The following is a 17,160-nucleotide window of genomic DNA, read 5'->3' as shown; positions in this document are numbered from 1 at the left end:
AAAAAATTTAAGTGTAAAAATTATCGTAGGTCTAAAATATTCCTTAACAATTCAACTAAATATTTGTATCGTAAAATTAATTTTACACTTTAAGAATTTTTGTGAAAAGGGCTACATATTTTTACATTCAGATTTCTTTCCTTTTACGGAGGAGGGTTTTGTTCCTTATTACTTGTTTGTGTCATTGGTATGTATATACATATTAACAAAACTCGCATTAGTACTTTAAATGTTTTGAAGACACTTTATTTTTTCTATCTTAATTTCCACGTTAAGGCTTCCTTGTTTGTAGAATGACAATTGTATATATCTTTGATGTTGCATATCTTTCTATCTGATATACATGAAGATATAGTCTCTGATGTATTGGCAATAAATTATGATATTTCTATTTGAAGATGGCTATTGATTTTTTATTGTTTAAAATCATGGTCGATTTCTTTTGAAATATTTCGAAATTTATAGTATTTTTGCTAAAACAGCATATTTTATGTAATTAAATCATCATGCAGATCAACACCGATATACGCTATGCAACTTGTGTGTCTTTTCTGTGTATCTGGATAAGTCTGATGATAGTGATTAGTGTGGTCGTATTTTGAATATTCCTGCCATTTATTTTTATGCATTGCTCTAGGTATTGCGAATAAAGGCACCAGTAGAAAAATACTGAACTATGAGCAAATTCAAAACGGAAAGTCCCTAATAAAATGGCAAAATCAAAAGCACAAACACTAACTTGGTACAGCTAGCATTTTCTTGCATTTTCGAAAATGGTGTTTAAGTATACCGCTGTTCAATAGTCAAAATGTTGGTAAAAATCTAAAACCGAAGGAAATACATTAACTATATGAGGAAAACCATTTTAAGAAAAAATGGTAAGTTGAACCCTTTTTTATGGCTAGCTAAACCTGTCGTGCATATGGCAATGTTGAAATACAATGGTAGATTTGGATGAATCATTGCATTTTTCAACAATGATGATGATACTTTCCTTTGTAAACGTTTATTCATATTATGGTTTGCAGAAATAAATTAATAGCTTAATTCTTTTAACGTGTTAATATAACCACGGCACCGACGACCCCGTTGCTGGACATTTCGCCACTGATTGTATCTCAATTCCTGAAATGGGTAGTCATTCATGCTAACATGGAATCTCGTTAATGCTGTCATTTTCCATAGATGTTGCAATTATCTGAAACAGTAAAGGTTTCTCCCTCATGTATAGATGACTTTTGTTTCAACTTTTTAAGTTAATGCTGTTCGTTATTGCTTTAGTTTTCAAACGATTTTGGCTTGCACTCCTAAGATAAAGATAAAGGTTTACTAGACGCAACGCATGTCTTGCGAATCAAATTATAAATCTAGATTCTTTTTGAGCGAATATATTGTTTGAGTTATTTCATTCCAAAGCGTTGGTTTTGTTGATAAAACTTGATATTCTTTAAATTCTGACCCAATTACATACTTTTAACGATTCAAGCATTTACATGTGAAACCCTGTTTGCTTTGAATTGTTTAAATGCCTACTCATGACAAGTAACACTGGTTGTAGGAACTTCTTACCCTTCCGGATATCTTAAGCTCACCCATGTCTTTTCGGTTGTCAAAGTTTAATTTTCTGTTTAGCTTTGTATGGTCTGTTCTGTTGCCTTTTTGTCTTTTCTACAGTTGATGTCAGTGTTTTATCGTTTGATAGTTTTTGTTTACATTACATGATGTTATCATACGTTTTGAACAAGTACAATTAACTTCGTTGAATATCATTCCAGGTTCTATTTTGGAAGCTTTTTTCTGATTTCATTATTTTTATAAATTTTAAATTCATGAACGTTTACCTTCTTTGTTTTGTTATACGTATATGCAAATATTTCTATTTTGATTCTCTTTGAAGCAATAGCGTATTCTCTTCTAAACTACCATTATTAAATAGATGTGGATACTCCACCGCCTTTCATATTATTTATACAAAAAAATCACGTTAGTATAGCGAATTGAAAAAGTATTAAATCATAAAGCAAAAACGGGAATAATGAAACTATGAAATAAGCAGGACAGTAGGATAAACTACCATCCAATGAAATGAATTGATTTATTTGCTGCATTTCTATTTTGTAAAAACGAAGAATTTAATCAATAAATACCTGATCTTCAATTGTACGCATGCTTCCTGTAAAAAGAATACGATATCATTGAAGAAACGATATAGGTATTATCGACAACAATTACATGAAATGGTAGCTTAAAGATTAAACAATGCTTGGATATGTAGGGAACCATGATGTGGGGTAAACGTCAATGAGATAGCAACGCAACGATAGAAATAACCGAAGGACATCTATATTTGGTTGCTTCTTATCTTAAATGCAACACTTTAAATCAATAGTTCTACAAGAACCTGGTGTCAGTCAACATTCTTGATCGAATATCCTCTTTCTGACGGTACTGGCTTTAGTGCATGCATAGATATATATGTAATATCTACTTTAAATACAATGGTAAGACATTACTGATAACAAACGATGTATTAGGCAAAGAAATTCTTTGTATGCATTATGGCAGAATCATTTAATCTATTCGTTTGATGTGTTTGATCTTTTGATTTTGCGATTTGATAAGATACTTTCCTCTTTGAATTTTCCTCGGAGTTCAGTATTTTTGTGATTTTACTTTTTATTACTGGTTATCGATTTATTTCGCAAAACAACCTAAAACTTGTCTTACATTAAAACTGAATATGTATAGGGTACATCTGTTGTTCATTGACGTAAATAAACCTTGTAAAACAAGACTATATACTATGCAAATATTTTGAAAGGATAAAAGTTATCGGAAAGAGATAATGACTGATATTCAGTAGTATGCTTAAGGTGAAAGAAATTTCAGGCATGTAATTAATTTCCTTGATATACCTACCAAGAAGGAAGCTGTTACTGACATGTGTGTTTCATCTATCATCCAAACGATTGCCATCGATAATCATTCAATCAGATGGACAAAGGAAACTTGTTCCTCAAATTTGAAAATCTAAGAACTATTAGACAAATAGGCGTCAATGGTTTGTGTAGACTACTTGTAGTCAATGGAGTACAGATTTCGCTTTAATTTTTAGAATTAAATGTATTGTCGAATTATACTTTTTAAAAGACACTAAAATAATACTGATAATTATAATCATCATATGTTGTCAATGATTTTTCTCTTATAAAAGTTGAGGAGATTACCACTTCATATTTAAAGGGGCACTAGCTGCCAAATTCTTGTTCACCGATTTGACTCCAATTCTCACATTTTATTATTCCAAACAATCAAAAGTATAAAATAAACAGTTACAGGACATGGTCTCAATAGGATGAAGCTTCGTTCCGTGTGAATTTAAGCCAAGACGCCATCTAATTAACTATCGAGTTGACCTTCTATGACCATATAAGCGATGTGAACATAAACATAGATATAAATAGATTAAGCAACTCGTGCAAATGTATTTTTATAGGTCTGTTAACTTTATTATAGAATAAAATTTATGTTTATTGTCGTTTTTACCTTTATAAGAATGATTTTTTTTGTGAATCGAAGCAGTCAATCAAATTATTTACCTTTGTTTCACTTTTAATGTTTACATTCTTTTCCTTTAAACAGCCGTAAATGGACAATGCATGCGTTATTCTATCTCTTTCTACGGGGTTAAATTGGAGTTCACATGAATACTAATTTAATGAGGTCGAATTATTCACTTGCAAGTGATTAATTCATTATCAATGTTTATTAGCTTTATTTGACAAAATTGAACCATTTTAGCTGATAAAAGCAAATTATTATTTCACTTTTTCACTTTCATTAATGATTGAACAAAACAAAATCATACTTTAGATTTTTTATATATCTCGTAGCTAGTGCCCCTTTAATGACAACGACTAGTTTTTACTTTAAAAAATACTTTCCTCGGAGTTCTGTAATTTTGTTATTTTACTTTTTCTTGCGTTGATGAAACCATTTTGTTAAGGATTCCGACAGATAAAAAGTATGTAAACAACTATGATATGTGAAGACATTTTTTATATGACAAACATGGGTGTATTTACACATTTACCTTTTCCGATTGCTCTTATCGGTGTGGTTTTTTTTTCAAAAAGAAGAACAAGGTTTAATTTATATGTCATCACAAATTACTAAATTGCAATGAATAATTTTCATAATTCACCACCCCCCCTCCCCCACCCCAACTTTTGAATCATATTCAACTGATGAACGCGGACTTGTGTTTTACTGAGAGTTATGCAAACATTTTTTGTTTTACTTGCAAATTTTCTATAATAATTGAGGTTAATATTCGTTATGTTTGATTCCATTTTTCTATCATCAAACCATAACAATGGTCAATACTTTTGCCAATATATTGGAAATTCTTTTTTGAAAGCTGTATTAATAAAATTTACTGCAGAAAGATAAAAGTTGCAACATACGACCAAAAGACTGATTGAAATAAGATATTACATAAGTTTGATTACAATACTACATTCCACATTAATACAATGAAACACACTATTTTTAGTATTCCGTGCATTCGGTCATTACTTTCATCAAATTGTTTTATTATTTTAGATGTTCAGTGAATCCTTAATAATCAAATCTGTACAGGAAACATTAGAACATAATAAACATCGGTATCATGATAACATCTATATTACCATTGCACAAAATTGCCACTACCCTTTTCGACTAGAAACTTACGTCATATGAAGATAAGGATATTAATGACAGTTACCCAAATTATAATTTAATGATTTATTGCTTTTCAGACATTCTTATATTAGTTTACTTTGATTTTATTAATAATAGCGGAGTAGGTAACATTGTCGGCAATATGTTTATCCCTTGTATTTTTTGTATAGAAATGTAATACTTTTGTTTTGCTGGAGGTTACTAATATTATTCAGATTAAAATGTTCTTCTGCTATTGTTTGTTTTCAGAGGAAGACATATATCGCTACGTGTAACTCAAACTAGCTTATTGACGAAAAGATATACTTGTTGTCTCTTTGACACATTTCCCGTTTCCATTCCCAATTTAAGTCAACAAAAAATGTCAATGAGGAAAACAACCTAAAAAATAACCACTTTTAGAGGTTTTACAAAGTAAGTGTTTTTGTTATAATTTTTTGTCTTGTTTTCGTCACCATCATCATTTTAACATATAATGATACCTGTCTCAAATGGATAATCAATTTATGTGATTCAATATAATTTAAGTCTAATAAAGCTCAGATCATCCAGAAGTGCTGAGAAATAACCACTTTTACACTCTATGTTAGTCTTTTTCTGTAGTAAATACTAATCTGATATTGCACTGCAGTAGTTTATAAATTTGCTTTGCCATTAAAATATTTTTATAAGAATTCATAAAGAAAAAACTTTATTTATTTTCAATCACAGCATTACTTTGTCCAAAGTTAAAAGCGTAAGTGCAAAGCTACAACTTTACACAAATGAGATTCAGATAATGCTTTTAATTGTTTGTTTTGCAATAAGATCCCCTCTGCCAAAACCCTGACTGAAAGCTCAAAGTTCAACACTAGGACACGTTATCTTTTGTTACTAGAATTAACAAAAGTTATTAGGATATTACTGAATCAACTTAGTAAATATATATAATCTTTACACAATATATCTGGATATGATCAATACTATAACGTAATTTGCATTATCAAAATTTACCTGAATGCACGGATTATTACAGGGACACGATATTAAAAAAGAAAGTCAACGCTCTGCTACTTGCTTGAGAGTTAATATTTTACGGCACTCCACGAGGCATGAACTATCAATGATAATAATCTTAGACAAATCCAGTCACTTACTTGTATTTTGTCTTTAAAATCCATTACAGTCGATTAAAATTTTTGATAAAAACAAACGAAAGTCGATTTAATTTCCAACCATAGATTTTAAAATTGATTAAATTTACGGATCAATATAAAGTTCGCACGAATAAACTCAAAAAAGAAATTTAAGCAGGCAAAAATTTGTAAACACAAATAAAGGGAACTTTATAAAGTCTTTATGTGCATCTGTATTAATATACCTCGAATTCCTTTATCTTGCAATACAAAAGACAAATTGATGTGCTTGTATAATGCATTGAAGATATATTTATCTTTCAATCAGAATAAAACTTATTAAATACATTAAATTGATAATGGTATGAAAGCTATTATTGATATCGCACATTGCTATCTATAAGTTGCTGAAAAAAAATCAAATCTCTGAGTGAATAACAAATAAAATTGAGAATGGAAATGGGGAATGTGTAAAAGAGACAACAACCCGACCAAATAAAAAACAACAGCAGAGGGTCACCAACAGGTCTTCAATGTAGCGAGAAATTCTCGCACCCGGAGGCGTCCTTCAGCTCAGCATGTATTAACAATTTGATGAATTCAAAGAAAATTTTACTATTGTCAACATAATGCGATCGTAGGTTTGAACAGTCTGAAACATTCTACATATGAAAATGCCTGTACCAAGTCAGGAATATGACAATTGTTGTCCATTTGTTTGATATTTTTGAGCTTTTGATTTTGCCATCTGAGTAGGGACTTTACTTTTTGAATTTTCCTCGGAGTTCAGTATTTTTATGATTTGACTTTTCCCGGGCCTCTCTGATATTTTCCTTTTAAAATGATATTGTAAAATATCAATCTACTATAACTCAAAGATATTTAAGCAGATTAATATACTTACTACCAAAAAGTAAAATAACAAAACACCGAACTCCGAGGAAATTCAAAACGATAATGGAATCGCCTGATGGGTGATGTATAAAAAGCAGAAGATGTTTAACAGTGTGAGAGAGATGTGGTATGATTGCGAATGAGACAATTATCTACCAGAGTTCAAATGAAGTTGATGCGAGTAATTATAGGTAATAGTACGGGTTTCAACGATAAGGAAATCCCATGAAAAAGTGTGGACTAATTCAGACTAGAAAAATAAAGCCATAATTTATAACAAAATAATTTACGTAGTTGTTTACAATGGACATCTTCGTCATTTGCTCTCTAGGGGATACATTTTTTTTTGTAGTTGTGTCATTGGTAATCTTATCACATCTCATCCTTTTTCATATGTAAAACTTAAGTGGGAAATATAAGACGTGTTGTTACTATTAAGTCGAACTTACATATAAACAAATAAATACGCTAATTCAAAAAGTAAATCTGGACGTTCTGATTTGCATTCAATGTGCCAATTTTCTCAGAAATATGTCATTAAAAACATAGCAATGTTATCTCAAGAAAATTACACTCAATAGGATTGTTTACGGTAGATAAATATGTAATTATATCTACCAATTGATGAAAGCACAACACATCTGGTGTTGTTTTAGACCTGCTGTTAGTATTTACACTTATTAGATTAATACAGGTGGAAAATATTTTCTAATAAGAAAAAAATCTACGTTGAATGATGCCTCACAGTTTAAAGATTACAATAAATAATTAGACAATTCCTATAAATGCGCTATTCATCATTTTGCATTCTCCTGATAACTTTGATTATGAATAAAAATTCTACAAAATATTTAATGCTGACACAGAACAACCGTTATAGACACTTAATTAATTTGTTTTATGTTGTTTTTGAAGTAATACTGAAAATAAACATACTTTATGAGTCTAAAAACTCTTTTATAGATTGATAAAAAACCAATAGAGCGCGTCATTTCTCATTCGAGTCGAAAAATATCTCAACAACGTTTATTTGCAATTAAGGAATTTATTGCTGCTATTCTTCGTGATATCGTTTAAATTTATCTTCTATTAAACACAATAAGAAACCATATGTATATGTTAGTGGCAATAAGTGAAATTAGGTATTAAGCTTAAATCCTAGGCAATAAATTAACGCCTAGGCAGTAAGTCTATTGCCTAAATGATGTTAGGCATTAGTCTTAAATCCTAGGATTTAAGCTTTAATCCTGAAAAATGTGTGCAGGCATTAAGCTTAATGCCTAAAATATAAATGCGAGTAAATAAAAGACATTCATTTATTTAAATAAAAAATATATTTGTTACATAATAACATTATGAGAACTGGTGCCTGTTTATCGAAACTATCCTTAGGTCGGTTCTACAAGATATTCTTAGGACAGAAATTAGAATATAGTTGGGACCGACTTACGACATTTCTCAGCATGCACATCGAAGCTATCTGATGAACAATTAGTAGAATGTCCTAACCGCTGTCCTAAGTTATGACGTAAAAGAAAATAGCAAATGAAAAATTGAAATACTGTATCCAATTTAGCCAACAACTATAATTCAAAAACCGATTCATTATTAGAAAATAATTATAAGTTTTAAATTTAATATGAAAACTTGATAGAAATTGTGTTCAAATCCTTTTGTTATCACAAGTTTTGGAACTTTCTATCTTTTTTTTACTTATCCAAAATGGTGTGAGCAAAAAAAACATATCTTAATTTTGTCTACTTTTGACCAGTTCAAACCAGCTCGACTAGTGAAGTGTACACATTTTCAAATAAATATTATAATTATTCTATCCCGTTTTATTTTTTGGTAAAACCTCAATAATATGAGAAAAGTATGAGTTAATTCTGTTTTTAAACTTTTAAAATTACTAAATAAACTTACTTTTGAAGATCTGTCAAATGAATGTATATTTATACATGCATTATTAAAATATACATGCATTATTAGATATATAATTAAGAAACGACTTTAAATCAAGAATACATAAGGGTTAGCTGATTGCCTAGGATTTAAGCTTAATGCCTAATTACGTCGTAACTGCAATCCCCTATCCTTACATGAATGTGACCTACCGAATTAGACTATTTACCGGATTTGTAATCACATAAGCAACACGACGGGTGCCACATGTGGAGCAGGATCTGCTTACCCTTCCGGAGCACCTGAGATCACCCCTAGTTTTTGATGGGGTTCGTGTTGTTTATTCTTTAGTTTTCTATGTTGTGTCATGTGTACTATTGTTTTTCTGTTTGTCTTTTTCATTTTTAGCCATGGCGTTGTCAGTTTGTTTTAGATTTATGAGTTTGACTGTCCCTTTGGTATCTTTCGTCCCTCTTTCACTTATTGCCGCTAACATATACATACACATTTATGTACACGTTTCATCTAGATGAAGATGTCATGTTTCTTTCTTAGGTTGCTGATCCCTTGTTTTTTTGTTCTTTATAATTTCTGAATTTACAATGCTGTTCTACTCACTGAATGTTATACAATATTAAAAGAATCAGTTTCACCCAAAATGCTTCATTTTACACTACAAATCATGCGCCACTTGTTTGCATTATACCTGGTATCATTTGCAGCAAAAACAGAACTCTTCATTGCAATTTAACAACACCTCACAAATGAACTTTGATGTTCTCTTGGATAGCATTGGTGATTTCTTTATAACATGCCATTCGAAGGAATTTGTGCTTAAACGTCCATGTGCCGGTTTAATGAAGATATGATAGAAATAATTTTATCATACGAATAAACTGGCTGTTTGTATATATGACGGCAGTACATTCTGGTGATTTACTGTTTAACTTCACCTCGATTTCTTTCCATAATTTGTACGACAATAGTCCTGGGTATTCTATATTTTACTGCATTTAAGGTATAGTAATTCATATAAAAGAATGTGGTTTATGGTATACACAATTAATTGACTACAGTCCTTGTGCGACAGTTGTCATATATCATATATATCAGGTACTCCAAATAACCGATATGCATATTTATCAAATATCTACTTGGGTACTTTATAGATTAGTTAATATTCTAGCAAATTATGGAACATTAAAACAAGTACTTAATGAAATAAATGGGAATACTGTTGAATACAGCAGACTTGGAATTATAAGGTTATACACGCGTTTTTATACTACAATTAGCTATTTTACTATACAGATAAAGCTATACGTATAAACGTACGCTTTATACGTCAATGACCTCGACTGACGTATAGGCTACGCCTACTTACCGGAACTACTTTTTAACAATGTCACGTCACTTCCTTGGGAATTGTGTCAACAATCGTTAAACTGTCGATAAACTGTCGGTGTTAAATAATAGAAATAATAAAAAAAATAATAATAGATTCGATAGTTTTGTTTTCTTACACCAATTATATGTTTGTTTTTATAATTTTTGACAATTTCAATGCATTCTTGAAAAGCCAACATATTCCAATGCCATAAACCCTCCCCCCAAACTTCGTCTGCTAAATTTCCAGAAAATGTCGGACGAAGTCGCAAATTTCAATCTCCTGTGGTCTCCTATGAATTTATTACAAGATGAACAAGATGTTAATCCAGATATTGATGAAGATCTGGAAAATGTCCTGATCCAAATAGATATGTTGGCTGATCAAGGAAGTACTGAAGTATGCCCTAAATACTCTCTTGAAACAAACACCACTGAAACTACAAATACATGTATTGCAACGGTTCCAACTGTTCCAGACACAACACATGAAAACATGGAACTTGAAGATAAACAGTTTGATGAAGAGTTTTTACATCTTGATGACAATGGTGTACAAAACTTTCTAGACAAACAGCAAAACAAAAACACTGCAAAGAAATCCTTTTATGATCTAGCATTGGTTACCAGGTTTCTTAAAAAGAAAAAGGAAACAAGAGAAATACAAACTATACCAGTCGTTGAGCTTGACTCGCTTCTGTCTAACTTTGTTTTAACTGTAAGAAAAAAAGATGGTCAAGAGTATGAACCGTCCACTATCCGTGGCTTCATAAGTAGTGTAGAAAGAAAACTGAGGCGCCACAAATATGGCCACTCTATCATGGGAGATGATAATGATGAGAGTTTCCATCTTACCAGAGAAACATTGAAGGCAAAGCAAAAACTATTGAAACAAAAAGGCAAGGGCAACAAACCTAAAAGGGCCCAGCCATTAACAGATGAGGAGATTGCCATGTTGTTTGACAAGAATGTTCTTGGTGACAATTCTCCAAAAGCCCTCCTCAACACAGTATGGCTGAACAATTGTGTTCAATTTGGACTGAGAGGTGTCTCAGAACATTACTCACTTCGGTATGTTTTATATGAAATAAAATTTAAAGTTATTGTTAACACACACCTTTATCTCCTAAATCTTGTCCAGTTGTTTCATAAGCAATCATATCACATCACATTGTTTCTTTTTTTTTAAACATGCAGAAAAAAAATCAAAGGAATAAATCACATTTTATTTCTATAAAATATTTGGAAACCACAAGGATAATTTTTACTGCACATTTTCTCTAGTACAAACTACATGAATCATTTTTACTGCTCATTTGCTCTAGAAACCACAAGGATAATTTTTACTGCACATTTTCTCTAGTAGAAACTACATGGATCATTTTTACTGCACATTTGCTCTAAAAACCTCAAGGATAAATTTTACTGCACATTTTCTCAAGTAGAAACCACATGGATCATTTTACTGCACATTTGCTCCAGTAGCAACCACAATGATAATTTTTAATGCACATTTGCTCTAGAATGTAATCCAATTTTCATCAGTTGATTGATTGATTGAACGCCACTTTCCGCCCGCACAGTTATACATGTTTTGTGGTAAACAGTTACGTGTAACATATTTAGTGTACAAACTGCATCTGGTTGTCGCTTTTAATACACTGAATAATACATTTGTACATGCATAATAAATCCACTCGATGAATAAACTTAATACCAACTCATTCTTTACTATTATTATCTTCATGTATGTTTGTATCACATCTTCATCTGTTATAAACTACTGCCAGTGAAATTTTGCATCATACATTTAGTATAAAAAGTTTCTGTCACAGCTTGGAGTTTTTAATTCTATAAGTAATTCTAGCAGAATACTTGAGATCACTTGCAAATATCTATCAAATTCAGACGAATACATGTTACAACTCCTTAGTTAGTGAATGGTACATTTGTAGTGTTCAACTTCTTGCAGCTAGCTATATAGCAGAACAGAATCTGAAAATATAAATAAATACAAAATTTAAATGAGACTAGCCACTTAATTAAGGTGATTGAAGTATAATTCATAATAATAAAATTAAAATACACAACAAACATGACATAAAGTGTACGATTAAATAAGACATTTTGTTTTCTTGTTAAAATAGAACATTTTGGCCCTTTATATATTTTCTATACATTGTAGAAGGCTCAAATATCAGATACATTTTTGTCAATCTACAAACAAAATTAGTCCAAATAATTATGAGACGTTGGACGGCTATATAATTTTTTTGCTTTGACGTCTTCCGCCTTTCTATAGATGTATGGCGTCAAAGAAAAATATATTATAGCCTTTCAAGATGTCATAATTATTTGGACTACAGCAAAGTAAAAACTAATTGTCTAATATCATGACATTGTTAACTGTGATTGACATAGTCCACTTGTGTAACTGTTCATAAATAAACTTTTAAATTTTCAAATTGTAAAAAATATGATAACACTGTTGTTTTTTTTCAGTTGGGGAGATGTTACTTTAAACACAGCATCTGATGGCACAAAATACCTAGAATTGAATGAAAGACAAACCAAAAACTCGTACAGGGGCAAATGTCGCAGATGTTAGAGAAGTGTCCCCAAAAATATATGGAACAAATGGGGATCATGATCCAATTAAGTATTATGAAATATATAAATCCAAGAGGCCACAAAATTTCTGTGATGCAGAGGACCCATTTTACTTGGCACCGCGCACCATTTCATTGGCCGACACACGCTCCGAAATATGGTTTCTTCGCCAGAAAATAGGAGAGAGAAAAATGGGTGCAATAGTGAAATCCATGAAGATTGAAGGCGGGCTAGATGAGAACAAGCGGTTAACAAACCACAGTGCCCGAAAGTATCTCGTTCAGAAACTTAGATCAAATGAAATTCCTGACACGGACATTATGCAAATTTTGGGTCACAAGAATGTGAATTCCATAAACAGTTATAGTTCAATTTCAGAAAACAAACAGAGAAAAATTTCACATTTGTTAAGTAATACAAGCAGCGAGGAATCTTTAACTTGTCACACTTCCACCGGGCCAAACTTACCGTGCACATCAGCTTCAACAGTCCTCCCATCTTTGTCTCAGCCTGTCAGTCAACATAACAACCTTGATATGATGGCACCTTCTATTAGCTCTCAAACCAACATGTCGAGCCGTATTAATTCCATGTTTTATGGCGCTACTCTCCATATCAACTCCCTCAATGTTTACATGGACAAACCGCCTAAACAGTAATGGCCGCGCGCCAAATACCGTTGGATCACAACGTGTAGTAACATTTGTCAAACTTTTGTAAATTTAAACTTTTTATGTCTTCAAACTGTTAATTTACATATTATATCTATTAAATGTCACTCTGTAATTAATCTTGTTCATTTTCTATTTCAATTTCCTAAAAATAACAATGTCTTATCGCCTGGACTTTTTAAATTACTACGCTATAAAGGGAAATACCCATAAATTGTACTCCAAAAGGGAAATTCTGAACACTTTTTCTTTTTTTTAACAATAAATATGTTACGATATTTATTTTTTATATTTTTTTTATCGATTTCAGTATAAAAACAATTTACGTATAGTGTCTTGAAATATGAAATTTATTTGTATTCGGCACGAAACTGGGGGAAATGCTCGGTAGAACCTCGCATTTCCCCCAGTTTCTTAGCCTCATACAAATAAATTTCATATTTCAAGACACTATACGTATATTGTCTAAATTCATGTAAGCAGTGCATTCCTGTTTTGATCGGATATCTATCATCTCTACATAATATTACCCAAGACGTTATAACTATTTAAAAATATAAATGGTCTTAAAAAGAAAGGTAACATATATGATACCCGAGGCAGTCAGGATCTTACTTCGTCAAAATTATCTCCCCATTACGCCCATTTTCACAATCGTAGAAATGGAAGCCATTGTAGGGATGACGCGCTGCCAATTTTGCTCTTGAAAACCTATAAATTTATCCTCATAGCACCATTACGATCCTTATATGTCAGTTGTATTTTAAAAGACAACTGTATCTAATAGCTAATGAGCATCAGTTAATGATCTTTTCTGCATTGATTCAACTTAGAATTATTGTCTAATCGGTTGTCAGGTGGAATTTTTGAAAATTCATAAATATTTAAAAAAAAATCTAATTAAATATTTCGTGGAAGGTTTTTTTAGATTCTTTTAGTGGTGGAAGACTATAAACCTTAGTTATCACACACAAAAAATATTAATTTTCGAAGATATGCATTTTCATCATCCAACTGTCGTCAAGTGCTTTTAGTAAAAAAAATTAGCTATTTGAACACACCTACTCTGTTTTTATGATTCATTAGATAGGTATTTCACTTGACCCTTATATTTCATCTTTTATTACCGTGATTTTTTAGTTTATAAATTCAACCTGCAGCTTTGATATATAAAAATGATATAATCTGAAGCGAGATGATGTATCAAATATTCTTGCTTTGTACGTTTTTAAGACGAAATATTCAACTCAAACACGCCCTAACATAAAAAGGTGCAGTCGATTTTCTCTTTTCGATACAATTGTTACCCATTTTTTAGAATTTCTTTCTTGAGTCACATAATGGAAGGGCAGACACGAAATTTACTGAACTTGTAGATTGATATGTTCTCCGTCCGTGGTATTTAAAAAATAAAATTGGAGGTTATACATTTTCTACATCCAACTTGATAGATACCCATGTCGTCGACTTGATATCTAATTGTTCTGCTTAACTATGTAATAGCTAAATTGAAAACTTATGCAAATGGCGTTTTTAAAATAGAACACTTCGTAATTGAGAAGAAAATTGTCATTTTATTTGTTTCTATTAACTTTTATTTTTTTTGTTACTATAGTAAACATAACAGTAAGCATTTATCGCCTTCTCTAACAAAGAGCTTCGATTCTTTTGTTCTATTTCAACCGGATTTCCGCCTTCGAGGGATACTACGAGACCATTGTTCAGAGTTGTTCAAAATTGATTAAGTGCAGCCTGAAAAGACTGATTCAATATGTGGTTGACAAGTAATGTACAGAGAGGAAGAAAATTATATTTAGGTCAGACCAAAAAAACTAAAAAGAATTTAAAAAAAGTACAAGAAGATGTGGTATTGGCGAATAACAATTACGATTTTTATTGTATTTTTAAAATAATGTTCAACGTATTGTCACATAAGAAATATGTCAATAATAGCATTGGCACAAAAGGACTGCAGCCAATTAGTTTTTTTATATGATATATCAGAAACCACATACAACATATTTTAGGGCAAAAATTTTAACTTGAAAAATATCTTTTGTTTTGGAACAACATAGTAACAATTATCGGTGAACGAAAAGCATGACACTCAAGAGACACAATATAAGTGAAGGAATGGTCTTTGTAATGATGTCTTTGTTTATTTAAAGAGAGTAACTCATTTGGATTAAACCAATTTTCAATAAGGCTCTCTACATACAATATTAACAATATGAATAAAACATAATTAATCTACTATTACACACTTGTAAATAATAGACGTATATAAGGTAATATAACAACAACAACAAAAACACCTATGGTATACATTGTGGCTTAACTTATAAATTTAACTCTTTTAAAAATAAGATGACTTGTAAGAGTTTTTGAATGCAGATATACGTTTTGATTTTTTAATTTCACTGGACAGTGAATTCCACACTTTTGGACATATTGTTGCATACAGCAGAATTTGGATTATAAGGTGGTGTTGTTCAACAAAATACCTTACTGCTTGATATATAGCGTTTATTCATGTCAGCAGTGCATTCTTGTTTTGATTGGATATCTGTCACCTCTACGCAATATTAACCAACAAGAGTAAAAACATTAACAGTACCATTTTTTCTGCATCAGATGAGCATTTCGACAATACATGTCTCTTCAGTGATGCTCGTGGCAAACGATAAAAGATATTTAAAAATATTTCGAATGGTCTGAATAAGAAAGGCAACATAAATGCTACGTGAGAGACCCCGCGTGACCATTGTTCGGAGTTGTTCAAAATTGAATCAGAGTAGCTTGAAAAGACTGGTTCAAAATGTCTGACAATTAATGTACGGAGATGAAAAACTTATATCTAGGTCAGACACAAAAAACTAAAAAGAATTCCATAAAAGTACAAAGAGTTGAGATGTTGACGAATACCGATGTCGACAGTACTAGTATTTAAAGATATACAATGTAGGCTATACTTTTTGACACAAATAAAATATGTCAATTATAGCATTTCCACAAAAGGACTGTATATAATGATATATCAAAAACCACATTCAACATTTTGAGGGCAAGAATTTTAACTTGAATTGAAAGATAACGTTTGTCTTTTTTTTTCGGAACAACAGAGTAACAATGATCATTGAATGAATTTGCATGAATGTTGTCTTTGTTGAATAACATTTAATTAAATGAATAACATATAATTGTCTGCTCAGTTTATTTCATGTTTGGTTGTGATGCTAATACACACATTTTCTGCCTGCAATTTCTCCATTAACAAATAACGTAATTAAAATTCTCTCAGAAAAAAATAACAGCATTTGTTTTAGCTTTTTTGTTTATCTTTCAGATATTTGTACCATCTAAAGCTCCCTTAAGTTTTGATATCTTGCGTATTCGCATTGAAATTGATATTTATGTTCATTTCAGTAGTCTTAACGAATTGTCTTTTATTGTTTCATAAGGTATACAAATGTGTTTACAAACAAAAGATATACATATAATGTTTGATGTCTCATTTTTATGATGATTGTTATATAATATTATGCTTCCAAAGCCTTTTATTCGGTTTCTGGACTTTTATCTGAAATTTCTTTTTAAAAACCATTCCCTACATTAAATTCTATTTTTGATTTTTCTTTACATACCGAATCCTTCGTTTCATATATGAATACGTTTTTCCTTAATAAAGTATCTATTAAATGCAACTGACATTTCTACAACATCCTTTTAGAAATAAATATCAGAACCATTATATCAATACTATTGTAAACACTTTTTTGGCATTAAATTTGTAGTTTATTTTGTGTTTTCGTTATCTATAATACCATTATTTTAGAGTAAATTGCTTTTCCTGTAGT

General features: G+C 30.9%; 1 protein-coding gene and 1 long non-coding RNA gene across 3 annotated transcripts in view; one reads left to right on the top strand and one right to left on the bottom strand.

Moving 5' to 3' along the window:
- Positions 1-17,160, top strand: part of LOC139521757 (neuronal acetylcholine receptor subunit alpha-10-like) — a 114,385-nt gene that overhangs the window by 77,269 nt on the left and 19,956 nt on the right. The gene's annotated exons all lie outside the window — the stretch shown is intronic.
- Positions 11,230-13,300, bottom strand: LOC139519282 (uncharacterized). The gene is made up of 2 exons (XR_011663553.1): positions 13,101-13,300; positions 11,230-12,017 (listed from the first exon to the last, which is right to left on the bottom strand). It is a non-coding gene; the product is annotated as an uncharacterized lncRNA (long non-coding RNA).

This window comes from Mytilus edulis, chromosome 4 (assembly GCF_963676685.1).
Source record: "Mytilus edulis chromosome 4, xbMytEdul2.2, whole genome shotgun sequence".
In the NCBI taxonomy this organism is placed as follows: Eukaryota; Metazoa; Mollusca; class Bivalvia; order Mytilida; family Mytilidae; genus Mytilus; species Mytilus edulis.
Note: the sequence above shows the minus strand (reverse complement) of the source record. Positions and strands in the feature narration are given on the sequence as shown.